Below are 13,215 nucleotides of genomic sequence, written 5' to 3' on the forward strand. Positions count from 1 at the left end.
CTGTGCTCAGTGGGGAGTCTGCTTGTCTCCCCCTCTCTCTGCCCTTCCCACACACACTCTCCCCCTCTAAAATAAATAAAATAAGTCTTTAAAAAAAATGTAAGAAGTAGGGATCCATCTCAAGGGAATTAAACTGAGGAAAAAAAAAAAAACAGTCCCCAAAAGTTTACACAGTGCATTAGTCCACTGATGCAACATTCTTGAAACAACATTACAGAGATGGAGAACAGAGCAATGGTTGCCAGGGCTTTGTCATGGTGAAGGTGGGAGAGAGGTGGGGGTGGTTATAAAAGGCGGTATGAGAGGTCTTTGTGGCGAAGGGAAATGTTCTGCGTCCATGGTGATGGATACATAAGCCTATGAATGTCATCAAAATGCAAAAACTAAATACACACGCGTGCACACACATGCCTACACTCACACACTGAGTACATGAAAAAAGTATCAAATCTGAATATGCCTCATAGATAACAGCAATGTCAATTTCCTGTGTGTAACACTGTCCCATAGCTTTGCAGGATGGCACCATTGGGGAGAATGGGATGAAGGGTGTATGGATTATGGGGCCATAAGGTAGAACTTTATGCCCAAATTTCATGAAAGAAATATTAATAAATTCAACTTAATAACAACAATAACAATAAAAGGTCTGCATGGGGAAATACTCACACAGCAAAGTCAAAGACAAATGACAACATGGGAAAACATCTGTAATTCGATCACAGATGATTAGCTAATGTCCCCAATTCATAAGAACTTCTCCAATTCAATAAGAGAAAGACCAATAACTCAGTAGAAAAATGAGCACAAGATGCAAGTAGACTGTTCATAGGAAAGGATAACACGTCCCTCAAATACCTGAAAAGATAGGGACCTTGATTCTAATAGAAACGAAAATTAAAACCACACTGTTATACCTTTTATTTTTTTAGAAGTCTCTCAAAATTACAGATGTGCATTCCCTTTGACTCAGCAATTATAGCTCTAGGAATTTATTCTACTTAAATACTTGTCTACGTGCAAAATGATACACAGACAAGACTATTTATAGCAGCACTTGTTTGAACAGCAAAACACTGAAGCTACCTGCCCCTTCCACTGGGGAGTAGTTAAAAAATAATAATGGTACATTCATATAATAGAATACCGTTCAACCATAAAAAAGTGTAAGGAAAGTGGTTTGTATACTGATATGCAATTATTTCCCCGATCATCTGGTGATAGTTGGGGACGGTGGCATCGGGAGAGCAGCATTTGGAAGAGTACAAAGGTCTTTTCACCTAAAGCAATGCAATTAGGACACCTAGCGTCCAGTGACACGGGCTGCCCTTGCCAGACCTGCCCCAGAACGATGTTGGCTAGGAAACAAAATTGAGCTAAGTGCCCTGCCTTATTGTTGCTGTTTTTTAATCTCCTGTTATGTCTCATGTGCTGAAATTCATGCTACCTGGGATAATTTCATTAAGTGCATGTGTTGGTTTGCCCTTTCAGGAGTTCCCTGGGATGCAATCTGAAACTCAACTGGCCGCAGAGGGCGAACCAAAGAAACAGCAGACCACTTCAGATTGGTAGGTGGGTGGCTGCAAGACTAATGGACTTGTAGATTTCTGCACCTACCCCGCAGGGGGAATCTCCAGAGTTTCTATAGAGGGCTTAACAGGCTTTGATCACTTACACAGTCCAGATGGTCTCAGTGACATGTTACTCCCTCAAGGATGTGTCCTTCAAGTGCCTCCTGGGTGGGTGAAATATACATTCCAAGGACAGAGGATGGGGTGAGGAGCCTCGCATTGCAGGGGTCCAGCTGTGGGGTCCACCAGCGGTCACGTCCTCCCGGTGACCTCCTCCATGAGACATTTCCTGTTCATTTCTCCTTTACCAATGAGTATCTAAGCAACCAGGGCAGCCCCAAGCGGAGCACTTTTAAAACTTCCAGAGCGTCTTTGTCCTTCCTGCAAGGCTAGCCCCACTCCAGAGGTGGCTGTGTGGCTCTGTAGCCCTACAAGAGGCTTCAGTCCAAACCCCCTCCCAGCATCGGAGTCCGGACCACAGCATGAAGTCAAGGCTCACCGCGCTATTAAGGTGAGCAAGGGCAACCCAAGCCAAAAGCTTACTGATGCTCTCTCTACCCATTCTTCTCTTAACTATCTTCCTTTTGTGCAAAACTCCGAAGCGACTTGCCCAGAGAAGCTTGTCTGTAGTTGCTCCTTCCTGAATTGTCTTCAGAGAGCGTTCTATGCTTTCTGCTCTGATGGGCAAGAGAAATTCCTAAGGATGCATTAGAGCGAAGGTCACCACACCTTCTTCCAGTGTTGCCTGGAAAACTGGCTGGGTAGACTCTTCCCCGCATAAATCTGTGTTTCTATTCCATTACCTTCTTTCACTCTTTGAGCAGCTAAGCTGTGGTGCCAGCCGCAGAAATAGGAAGCTACAATGTTAAAAAATGCATTCACAGAAGATGTAATAAAACCTGGCCCTGGAGGTCAGGGGGTTCACACCCTATGCAAAATAGCATGCTTGTGGGCATCGGGATGAAATACGTGCATCACGCTAGGGTTTAGACCATGTGCCTAGTATATTTGAAAATGACTCAATTTATTGCAAACGAAGATTTAGGAAGCTCAGTTTACAGGTTGACAAATTAGCATTTGTCTGTACATATTTCACTATTTTGCATAATTAATTCCTCCCCATAGTACACAGGCATTTTAATCTACAACAAAACCAGCCTATTTCTCCTTCCCTTCCTGTTAGCATCATGTAAATGGTATTGATTCAGAAGACGCATATTCTTTTCCAAAGCATCCCCTGGAACATGACTGAGATTTCCATCCCAACCATTATCAGCTGTTTATTACCCAGCTTCCCAAATCTCATTCATTAAAGAAAATGAGAAAAGGAAAAGTTGAGTCATAGGAAACAAAGACAATCCTGGTGAAATGGATTGACCCGATTCAGATTAACTGGGTGTATCAGCCAGTGTTACCAGGGACAGAGAAGGAATCTAATTAAAAGTGGGTTTACAATATAGAAAATATCCTGCTTCATTTGCCTGAAAAATCCACAGAAGAGTAGCTCAAGGGTTTTGGGGGGATTCCCCCCCTTTCGGCAGTATTTTCTTCAGTTATTTTTTCCTAAGGCTGGATCTCTTCTTTACTCGAAAATGGCTTTCAGAAATTTCAAGAGCTACAGAGCTCTAGCAAGAAAGAGACGCCATCTTTATTCCCAGCAAAAGTCCTACGTATCATTCCAATTGGATGGGCTAAGATCACATGGCCACACTGAGCCAATCACCGTGGCCGGAGAGGACACGTGCCCTGATTGGTCACGTGCTCTATCTCTAGAACCGGGTTGAAGTCAGCTTGCCTAGAACGGCATGCATCTCCAACCAAAGTTTGGAGCCATTAGGAAGAAAGAAGCATCTGGGAGGGGTGGGGGAACCCATAAAACAACCAAAACATGTTTACTACAGTCGAGGAAGGTGAATCTAAACTCGAGAAAAAAATCTGAATTCTAGCAGACCATCTATCTAAATTTCCTTTGAAATATTTTTCCTGCAGTTTTCTTTCTTTCCTATACATGCAGTAACTCAAATTAGTTAAACAAAGTGTTGACAGGCGCTTACTTGAATGAATAGATTCGGTTGATTGGCAATTAGCTTCTCAATTATATATAAGAACACCGACTTTTTTTTTTTTTTTTAAGTAGGTACTTAAAAAGAGTTTGATCTTTGAAGGCAGGCATACCAGCCATTTGGTAAAGCACTGTTCATTTTTGTGTGCTGGAAACCTTGAAATCAGTGGGGTAGGTGGGGCAGTGCTTGGCCATTCAGACCTTGAATGGGGCAGGAAAGAACTGCTTACTGGCTTTTCCTCTCTCCTGGAAATTTAGGCAAAGCAAGGAGTATGGGAGATCCGTGTAAGAGCATCTCCGCTAGCGAACAGGCAAGGACAACAGGCTTGGGTATCCACCAGGTAAGTGTTTGAGATGTCCTAGGACAGCAACCATCTTTAGCAGGATAAACATAATCTCGTAATGTATTTCTACTATTGCTCGGTGGCAACCCTTCCCCTGATTGGCAATAGCAGGAAAGAGATGGTACTTATGAGGAATGACAGAGTCCTTCCACTAGAGTGGATTTGGATAACTGTACAGGTACAGGTGGGGCAGAAATTGCCAAGAGGCATCCGATTCTCCTCCTCCCTGCTGGCGGCACACGTCACTAATCAGTCCATGCTCATTTTTCTGCTAAGCCTAGAAATGACTTCACAATCTCTCTTGACAAAGTGCTCCGGGGAGCCATTACCAATTGATCAGACTTGGAAACTGAGATAAAACCTGCCTGATACAACAAATTTTTAGCTTGATACTTTCCCATTTTCGTTTTCTGTGATGTTGCTCATAAGGAGGCAATCCATTTGGTGGCTCCTTCATTCTCTAAGCTGAACTGATGAATCTGCAAGAATCTTCTTCCTGAAATGCTGCTTCTCTGCTCGTGGCTCTCAGGTGCCTCCTACAAGAGCATTTTCTCTAAGGAATATTTTAAAGCATAACCAGTGGTCCTCGAATCACTCATTTTGGTATCTGTGACCACCAGTGATGGGTTATTTTGCTCTCATCTTTGGAAATACCATTCACCCCTACCTTTGGGGCTCCTGCCTCTGCACCCCATTTAGGAGAGGATGCAGGTACACCTATATCTTTTTGATCCCATCTCCACCTTAAATAAATACCTCTAGCTTTCCAGGTCGCATAAGGTTCCTTTTGTATCATGTGTGCCTGTTATTTTTTGGTTTGAAGTCAATACTCCACCTGTATCAGAATTTACCAGGGTGGGGTCCTTATTAGAATCAATATTTCTGGGCTTTACTCTGAAGCCAATGAATCAGAATTCCTGGTGATCCGACTTTTCAGTTGATTTTCAAGGTGATACTTAAACCCATTAGAATTTGTAAATAAATGCTGCAGGAAACAGAGATTTTTAGGGGGAAATCATGGTGAGCCTGCCCAAACAGAAGGAATCTTAAAAGTTTTTAGCAATGCTATCTCCTGAGCTCTGTTGGGTTTTAGGTGGACCTATGTCTGATCCTTCTTAAGCCCTCTCTGACTCGTCTCTTATGAATCTTCTCTTCTCAAAGTCAGACTAGAACACAGCCAGAGTAAGAGGCAGGCCAAGGGCACATTTGTGTGGGATGCCAGCCCAATCATGCCACTAAAACATTACTGAAAATAAAACAATGTGGAGTGCTATGTTGTTTTTATCAGAATGCTCTTATGAGGAGGCATGCATGTGAGTTGAAAGAGATGCTCTGATGAGTCGCTAAGGGGGCAAACATCCAAGAAGCTTGTGCAAATAATAGTGTAAAAATAAGCATACTGATGATGATGATGGTAATGGTGATGATGTTGATAGTGGTGATGATGGTGATGATGGTGGTGATAGTGATGATGGTGACGATGATAATGATGATGGTGATGATTGTGATAATGATAATGATGATGGTGATGATGGTGGTGATGATGGTGACAATGATAATGATGATGCTGATGATGGTGATGATGATGATGATGGTGATGATGGTGACGATGATGATGATGGTGATGATTGTGATGATGATAATGATGATGGTGATGATGGTGACGATGATAATGATGATGGTGATGATTGTGATGATGATAATGATGATGGTGATGATGGTGATGATGATAATGATGATGGTGATGATAGTGATGATGGTGATGATGATGGCGACAATGATAATGATGATGATGATGATGGTGATGATGATAATGATGATGGTGATGATGATGGTGATGATGATGGCGACGATGGTGATGATGATGGCGATGATGATAATGATGATGGTGATGATGGTGGTGATGATGGTGACGATGATCCATGGCCTTCTAAGGAGATTGGGTATGGTGAACTGCAAGGTGTTGGTTTTGCTTTATGGAATGTTCAAGGCTTGGGCCACAGCTGGATGCTCTGGATGAGAGAACAAGCTAGAGCCCAGCGTCTGTGGCCTTCCATCACTGCTCCATCACCTATGTGACTGTTCATGCTTAGAGATAAATGGACCAAAAAATACTCAAATTGTATCAGCTCTCTGAGGCACTGCATTTGTAACCTTTTCAGAAAACCTGTACATTTCAGGGTGGCCTGTCAGAACTGTCCAATTATCTGATTTTCATTCTTGGGAATTTTTTCCCAGGTCCCAATCCCCTTCCCTCAAGAGTCAGTCCATGGACTTTAGGGACCACAGGATTCATGGCTTAAAAATAGAAATAGAAGCCAAGTAAGCCCCTAAAATCTCAAACAAGAGTAATTTATGTAGGGGAGGAAAAATTCTTCCTCTACCCTTCAAGGTCTTCCAGCTGGACTAAGAATTAAATTTACATGAGACCCCGGCGGGTGGGGGGAGGGTGAGGACAGGGGCACCTGGCTGGCTCAGTTGGTAGAGCCTGCAACTAGACTCTTAATCTCAGAGTCGTAAGTTCAAGCCCCATGTTGGGCATAGAGCTTACTTTCAAAAAAATTACACACAAAAAATAAATTTACATAAGATGGATTAATAGGAGGGGGGAAAAAGCTTTAGTACTGTGCACACGGAGAGTCCCAATATTGAAACTGAGACCCAAATAAATGACCAAGGCAGGCAGTTCTTATACTTTTTAGACAGAGACAATAAATCCGTGAGGAATTGACAGGACAGAGGAAGCTTAACTTTGGGAGCTTCGATTAGTGAGGAATTCTAAACAGAATTTGGGCTGGGGGAGTAAATGAGTAAAAAGTAACAGAGGCTGTTTATACAGCTTATTTGGCTCTGAATGTCCCACCTCCAAGGATGAGGAGGTCTCTTTATCTCCTGGTACAGAGAGGGCACCTTTCCCATGGGAGATTTATTTCCCACTTTCAGGGGAATGGAGGAGGGCCTGAGATTCCTTCCTGCACAGGTTGGCCCTTAAGTAACTTTTATTTAAAATAATCAATATGCCAGGGTCCCTGGCTGGCTTAGTCCATAGAGCATGCGACTCTTGATCTTGGGGTTGTGAGTTCGAGCCCCACATCGGGTGTAGAGATTCCTTAAAAATAAAATCTTAAAAAAATAAAATAAAATAATCCATATGCCAAAGTGACATATTTTGGGGCCACCTGCCCTTGGCCCCTACATTTGCCTCTCTGAAGAAAGTCCTGACAGCCAGGACAAGCATCCAGAAGTCATAAAAGTCTTCCCACTTTGCGTAGAAAAGTCATCTCAGGCTGTTCCTTAGTACGTCCTTTCTCTCCTCACCGGTGAGGAGAACCCTTTGAATGCCTTTGGAACCCCAGCATACAGCCCAGAGACAACACTTGCCTGATATCTTTCTACTTTGAAAGGTTTATCTCATCTCTTCTACCTATTTGAGCAAAAGTCAGTTACTCTTCTGACGCTCTCTCTCCCCCCACCAAAAGCACCTGCAGCAAAATACAAACTCTTCTTTTGGTTGGCTCAGTCAGCGGAGCATATGCCTCTCGAGCTTTGGTTCAAGCTCCACGTTGGGTTATAGAAATTACTTAAAAATAAAATCCTTATAAAAATAAAATAAAATAGGGGTGTCCAGGTGGTTCAGTTGGTTAAGCGTCTGACTCTTGATCTCAGCTCAGGTCATGATCTCAGGGTTGTGAGATGGAGCCCTGTGTTGGGCTCTGAGCTCAGCAGGGAGTCTGCTTGAGATTCTCTCCCTCTCCCCTTCCCCCATTCTCTCTCCCTCTCTCTAAAACAAATAAATAAATATTTTAAAAAATAAATTTAAAAAAGTAAAATAAAATACCAACTCTTCAAATTCATAGGAATATCGAGGACTTGCCTCTAAAGCTTTCACACTGGCCAAAAAATCCTGTCATCTCCTCCTCCACGCCTTTCCCCTCTCTGGTGTTGTTTCTTAGGCTGCCCCAGTGTGTACGTGAAGGATGGGGCCAGCCTTCCATCACATGGGCAAATGTGTCACTGTCCCTTAGGAATATTCACTGACGTGCATTTTTGCATGAATTTCCCCCAGATAATTATTTTTATGGGACGTTATCAGACGGCATATTCTTCAGTTACCGGTACTCCTAAAACTGCCTGAAATACAAGGTGAGACCTCTTACCATTGAGTTCTGTTCAGGAATCTAATAGGTTTCTGATTCAAGATGGCAGCCTGACTACATGTTGCAACCTCCTTATTCTCCCACATTTACGTTGAAATTACGTACATATGTCGGAACAGAGCAGGGGAAAAGAAAGAGATATCTTTAGTAACCCTTAAATTTTGAGGCCTATTAGAGGATCTAGTGTATTTAATCTGATTGACAGAGAAAAAGGAGGAGAAATCACAGGCTAAGGCACGAGAGCTAAGCATTGGTCCCCTCAGAGGACCCTGAAGATGATTCAAGTGAGAGTCCCCAAATGTAAGAAGGGTCTAGAGATCATTGTCAAGGGTTTTACTGCAGAGCTGCATTGTAAGACTGTAGCAGTGGGTCCTTTTCTCCTAAAAAGACTTGCCGGCAGCTATAGCCTTTATCCTCACGCCAAAGCTTGAGAACTACTTTTTAGAGAAAGGAGTTGATCTGTTGCTACAAGAAATGGGTGATGTATTGTTATTGCTTCGTTACAAACCACTCCAAAACTTAAGGGCTAAAAATGATTATGCATTGGGCTGCCTGGTTGGCTCAGTTGGTAGAGTATGCGACTCTCGATCTTGGGGTTGTGAGTTTGAGCCCCATGTTGGGGCAGAGTTTACTTAAAAAACATTCTGTGTTATCACCTCTCATCTTTCTGTGAGTTGATTGGGCTCAGCTTGATGGTTCTCTCTCTCATGTCAGTACAAGCAGATGGGGGAAGGGGCTGGGGGAGTCATCTGAAGGTTTCCTCCTTCATATGTCTGATGCCTGGGTGCAAGCTGTCCAAGTGGCTCAGATATCTGGGGTCTGGTCAGACCCTGTATCTCCATATAGCCTCTCCATGTGGCTAGCTTTGGTTCTTCACGGCGTGATAGTTTCAAAGTCATTGGACTTTTTACAGAGCAAGTGCTTCAAGAAATATGAAGTGAGAGGTGCTTGGGTGGCTCAGTGGGTTAAGTGTCTGCCTTTGGATCAGGTCATGATCCCAGGGTGCTGGGATCGAGTCCTGCCTCAGGGTCCCTACTCAGCGGGGAGTCTGCTTCTCCTTCTCCCTCTGCCTCTCCCCCCCAACTCATGTTCACTCTCTTTCTCAAATAAATAAATAAACTCTTGAAAAGAAGGAAGGAAGGAAGGAAGGAAGGAAGGAAGAAAAAAAGAAAGAAAGAAGAAAGAAAGAAAGAAAGAAAGAAAGAAAGAAAGAAAGAAAGAAAGAAAGAAAGAAAGAAAGAAAGAAAAAGTGAAAGCTGCTCCAGGCCCAGAATGGATAGTGTCACTTTGGCTATGTGCATAGATTCCTACAGACTCAAGGAAAGGGGGATCAAACTCTACCTTTCAATGGGAGAAATAAACAAATGATTTCCATCCATCTTTAATCTACCCTGGGAGAGCTCCTGGTGATGGTGTTGGGGACTGCAAAAGAAACAGAGCAAACCAGAAGCACTCATGGGCTCTAATCTCATAGGACTTTGCCCTAGCAATTATTGGGGTCTCTAGCCTGTTTCCTTCTTCCTAGTCCCAGAAAATCACAGGGGAGTCTGCCTATAATTATGTTTTCTGACTGAAAGTTCATGTTCGTTTTTTCTATCTAAGAAAGAAACATATACAACTGCCGACGAAATGCACACCGATTACCTGCACAGGGGAAAGTAGCTGTTCATTTAAAAAAAAAAAAGGCACTTGCAAACAAAGATTGTGAAGCATTAAAAAAAAAAAAACGTAAGAAGCATAAAAGAGAAAACAAAGGATCAGTAACCACAAAATAAATAATCTCAGAGTGGGGAGAAAGAGATAATTCAAGGAGAAGATGGACTGTTTAAAAACATTCTGATTTCTGCCTATAGGTTTGGGCAGATATTGTAATCACCAATGAAGAGCAGTGTCTTTTGAAAAGTACCAATCAGAAAACAAGAAGGAATTTCAAAATTAAGGTATTACTGCAAGAGTGAAGATTTCACTAGACAGGTTGAGTGATAAATTAGACAGCGACGAAGATTAAGTTTTTGATCTGGAAATAAATCAAAGAAGTCGCTCAGAATTTGGAGCCAGAAGATAAATAACAGGCAAAGGAAAAGTTAAGAAACACAAATGGCAAATCCAGGAGTCTCGACAGTAATCTGGTAGCCCTAGAAGGAAGACTAGAAGCATAAGAAGGTAAAGCATAGTTAAGAACATGAAAGATAATAAAGTTCCCTAAGACTAGACATGACTGTTAAGATTTAACATCTGCTGAGTATAAAGAAGGATAATTGAGAAAATAACCCACATAGAGACCTATCATGCTGACATGCCCTAACTCAAAGGATGAAGTGAATGGCCCTATAGCATCTAGAGAGAAAAAGGAGGTCACTATTAGGGAAAGGTGAGCATACTGACATTTGTTTCTGGTCAGCAATACTGGGTTTTAGGCAAAGGAACAATATATTCAAACTCCTAAGGAGAAACTATTTTGAGTCTAGAATTCTGTATCTAGCTAAGCTATCGATAAAATGCAGGGACCAAAATAAAAAGCTTATGGGCAAACAAGGACCCAGTAAGTGTGTCACCTGCATTCCCTATGTGTGAAGGGAATGCTTCCCAAAGTCCTATCACAAAATGAGGAATAATTGCAGGAGAAAGCTTGGCATGAAACACACTGAGCTGGGGCCACTGAGTATGATTCAGAAGTACAGGAAACACGAAAGGCATTAAAGCATATTTTGGACTGGAGTGCGTGGAAATTATAGAGAAAATATTGATTAATCTCGTAAAAGTTACAACAACAAAAATGGGGTAGAAATATAAGTAGCAAAACAGAAAAAAAAAAAAGTTTGTATTGGGGACCTGGGTGTCTCAGTTGGTTAAGCATCTGCCTTCAGCTCAGGTCATGATCTCAGGGTCCTGGGATCGAGCCCCGCATCAGGCTCTCTGCTCAGCAAGGAGTCTCCTTCTCCCTCTGCCTTCCACTCCCCCTGCTTGTGCTCTCCTACTCACGCTCTCCTTCTCTCTCTGGCAAATAAATAAATAAACTCTTTTAAAAAAATACTTGCATCACATATGAAAAAGGACTAATATTCTTAGGATGGAGAGCACTTTTAAAAGAGAATTTTAAAAATGAGACAGAAATAGAAAAATGAGTAAATATCATGAGCCGGCAAGTCATGAGAGAAAGGAAGGAAGGGAGAAAAAAAAACCCAGATAAACGGTGACTATTACGGACTGAATGTTTGAGTCCCTTTGCCTCAAATTCAGACACTGAAATCCTAACACCCCTATTGTGATGGATTAGGAGGTGGGACCTTTGGGAGATGATAAGGTTGTGAGAATAGAGCCTCACGATGGGATTAGGGTCCTTATAAAAGAGATCCCAGAGGGCTCTCTCCTGATTTTCCACCACAGGAAGCATAGGGACAAGCCGGCCCTCTAAGAACCAGGAAGCAGGCTCTCACCAGACCCCGAATCTGCCAGCACCTTGATTTTGGACTTCCTAGCCTCCAAAACTATTAAAAAAAAAAAAAAAAGTTTACTATATAAGCCACCCAGTGTAGAATATTTTTGTTTTAGCAGCCCCGCACAGACTAAGACAGCGACATTCTCTGGATTTCCCACAAGGCTGTTCCTGGAAATTCAGCCTGGGCAGAAGGATTGTGCTTACTGTCTAGGGCTCATGCAGGTGTGTGAGGGTCAGGTCGAGAAGGTTGGGGAGCACTGATACTCAAGGGAGGCCCTCCAGCAGGGAAGGAACCACATGTGGAAAGCAGGGGACATATTTTTGCAAAGCTGTCCCACATGCAAAGCTGTGGGAAAAGAAAAGTCAGACGAAGGAGAATTTTTAGGAAGTTTGATTCTGCTAAGTGTGTGAGCGCTGTGTGCGTCTTGAATAATTATCACATTTATTCCTCATTGTGACCTGAAAACCAGCTTGCTTACCGGTCAGGGCGTGGGGAGCTCTGAACATCAACCAAGTTCATGTTTTCCATTGGCGCTTCTGACCAAACTCGGTTGGCTGGGCTTCCCTTCCCTTCAGCCACAACTAGGGCCCCACTGGGTAGCTTTCTGGTTGCTTTTGGTTGTTGAAAGTCCTACCTGGTTTAGGGCTTTAACCAAATATCCCATTATAAATTCTTTCCTCTCAATCAGCCTTGGGGCCTTGCGGCAGTGGGTGGGAGGCCACGGTCTCCATCTGGGTTCTCTTTTCCCCACATTTCTGCGTTTCATTCCTCCAGGAGGGCACAGAGAATTGAGAGAGACCCCGAAGATGACCTTAGTCCCTAACAGTCAGCTTGGTGGAGCGTCCTGGCCTCACGCGGTCCACTCATTCCATCCTGTGTCTGTGGGTCTCCAGAAATGCAGGGGGCACCAGTGTAGAAGGGGGCTTAGTGTTCCTGGGATAACATGCAACTTCGTGGTATCCCCTCGTATCACCGACATCCTCCTTGTCCCCCTTCAGACCTACCAGGGGTCCACGCCCTCCACCTTGCTCCTGCCAGGTATGGTCAGGCTTGCTCAGCCAAGCCCTGGGCACGGCCTCACCATCTGCCTACTTGGCTAACTTAGCTAGTCCCCCAAGGATGCTCGGGGATGGCTAACCACCTCTTCTCGCTCTTGGAGGGCCGTGGAGGTACGGGGTGCAGCTCTTCCCTCCTCTGTTAGACTCCCCACTGTCCACCAGCTGAAGCCTTCTCCTGCAAGCTTCCTGCTTTAGAAACCTCCAGAGAACAGGGCATCGAACACTCTGCTTGCATCACTCCCTGGGACATGGTCAGATCCTCCCAGGAATCATGGCACACGCCCTCCCCATCCCAGTGTGGCTCCCAGTTCCTTCCTGCAGGGACTGGTGATCCCTCGTCCTCGGGATGCCCTTGGAGCCCTTTACCCACCACTCACTTGGCTTTTTTTTGTTTTGTTTTTTTGGAGGGGGAGGGAATAAGTCCACCGTGAGAAGGAGGATTATCCCTCCCCACAGACACTGTGCTTCAAACCTCTGACGATTTTCTCGCCTGTGAATCTCCAAACCACTCAGCTCCCCGTCAGTGCCCCGCCTGTCGGGCCCGCCTCTGTCAAGCTAGGGCTGGGGGCTGCGTGGGACGAGA

Source organism: Ursus arctos, unplaced genomic scaffold, assembly GCF_023065955.2.
Source record: "Ursus arctos isolate Adak ecotype North America unplaced genomic scaffold, UrsArc2.0 scaffold_14, whole genome shotgun sequence".
In the NCBI taxonomy this organism is placed as follows: domain Eukaryota; kingdom Metazoa; phylum Chordata; class Mammalia; order Carnivora; family Ursidae; genus Ursus; species Ursus arctos.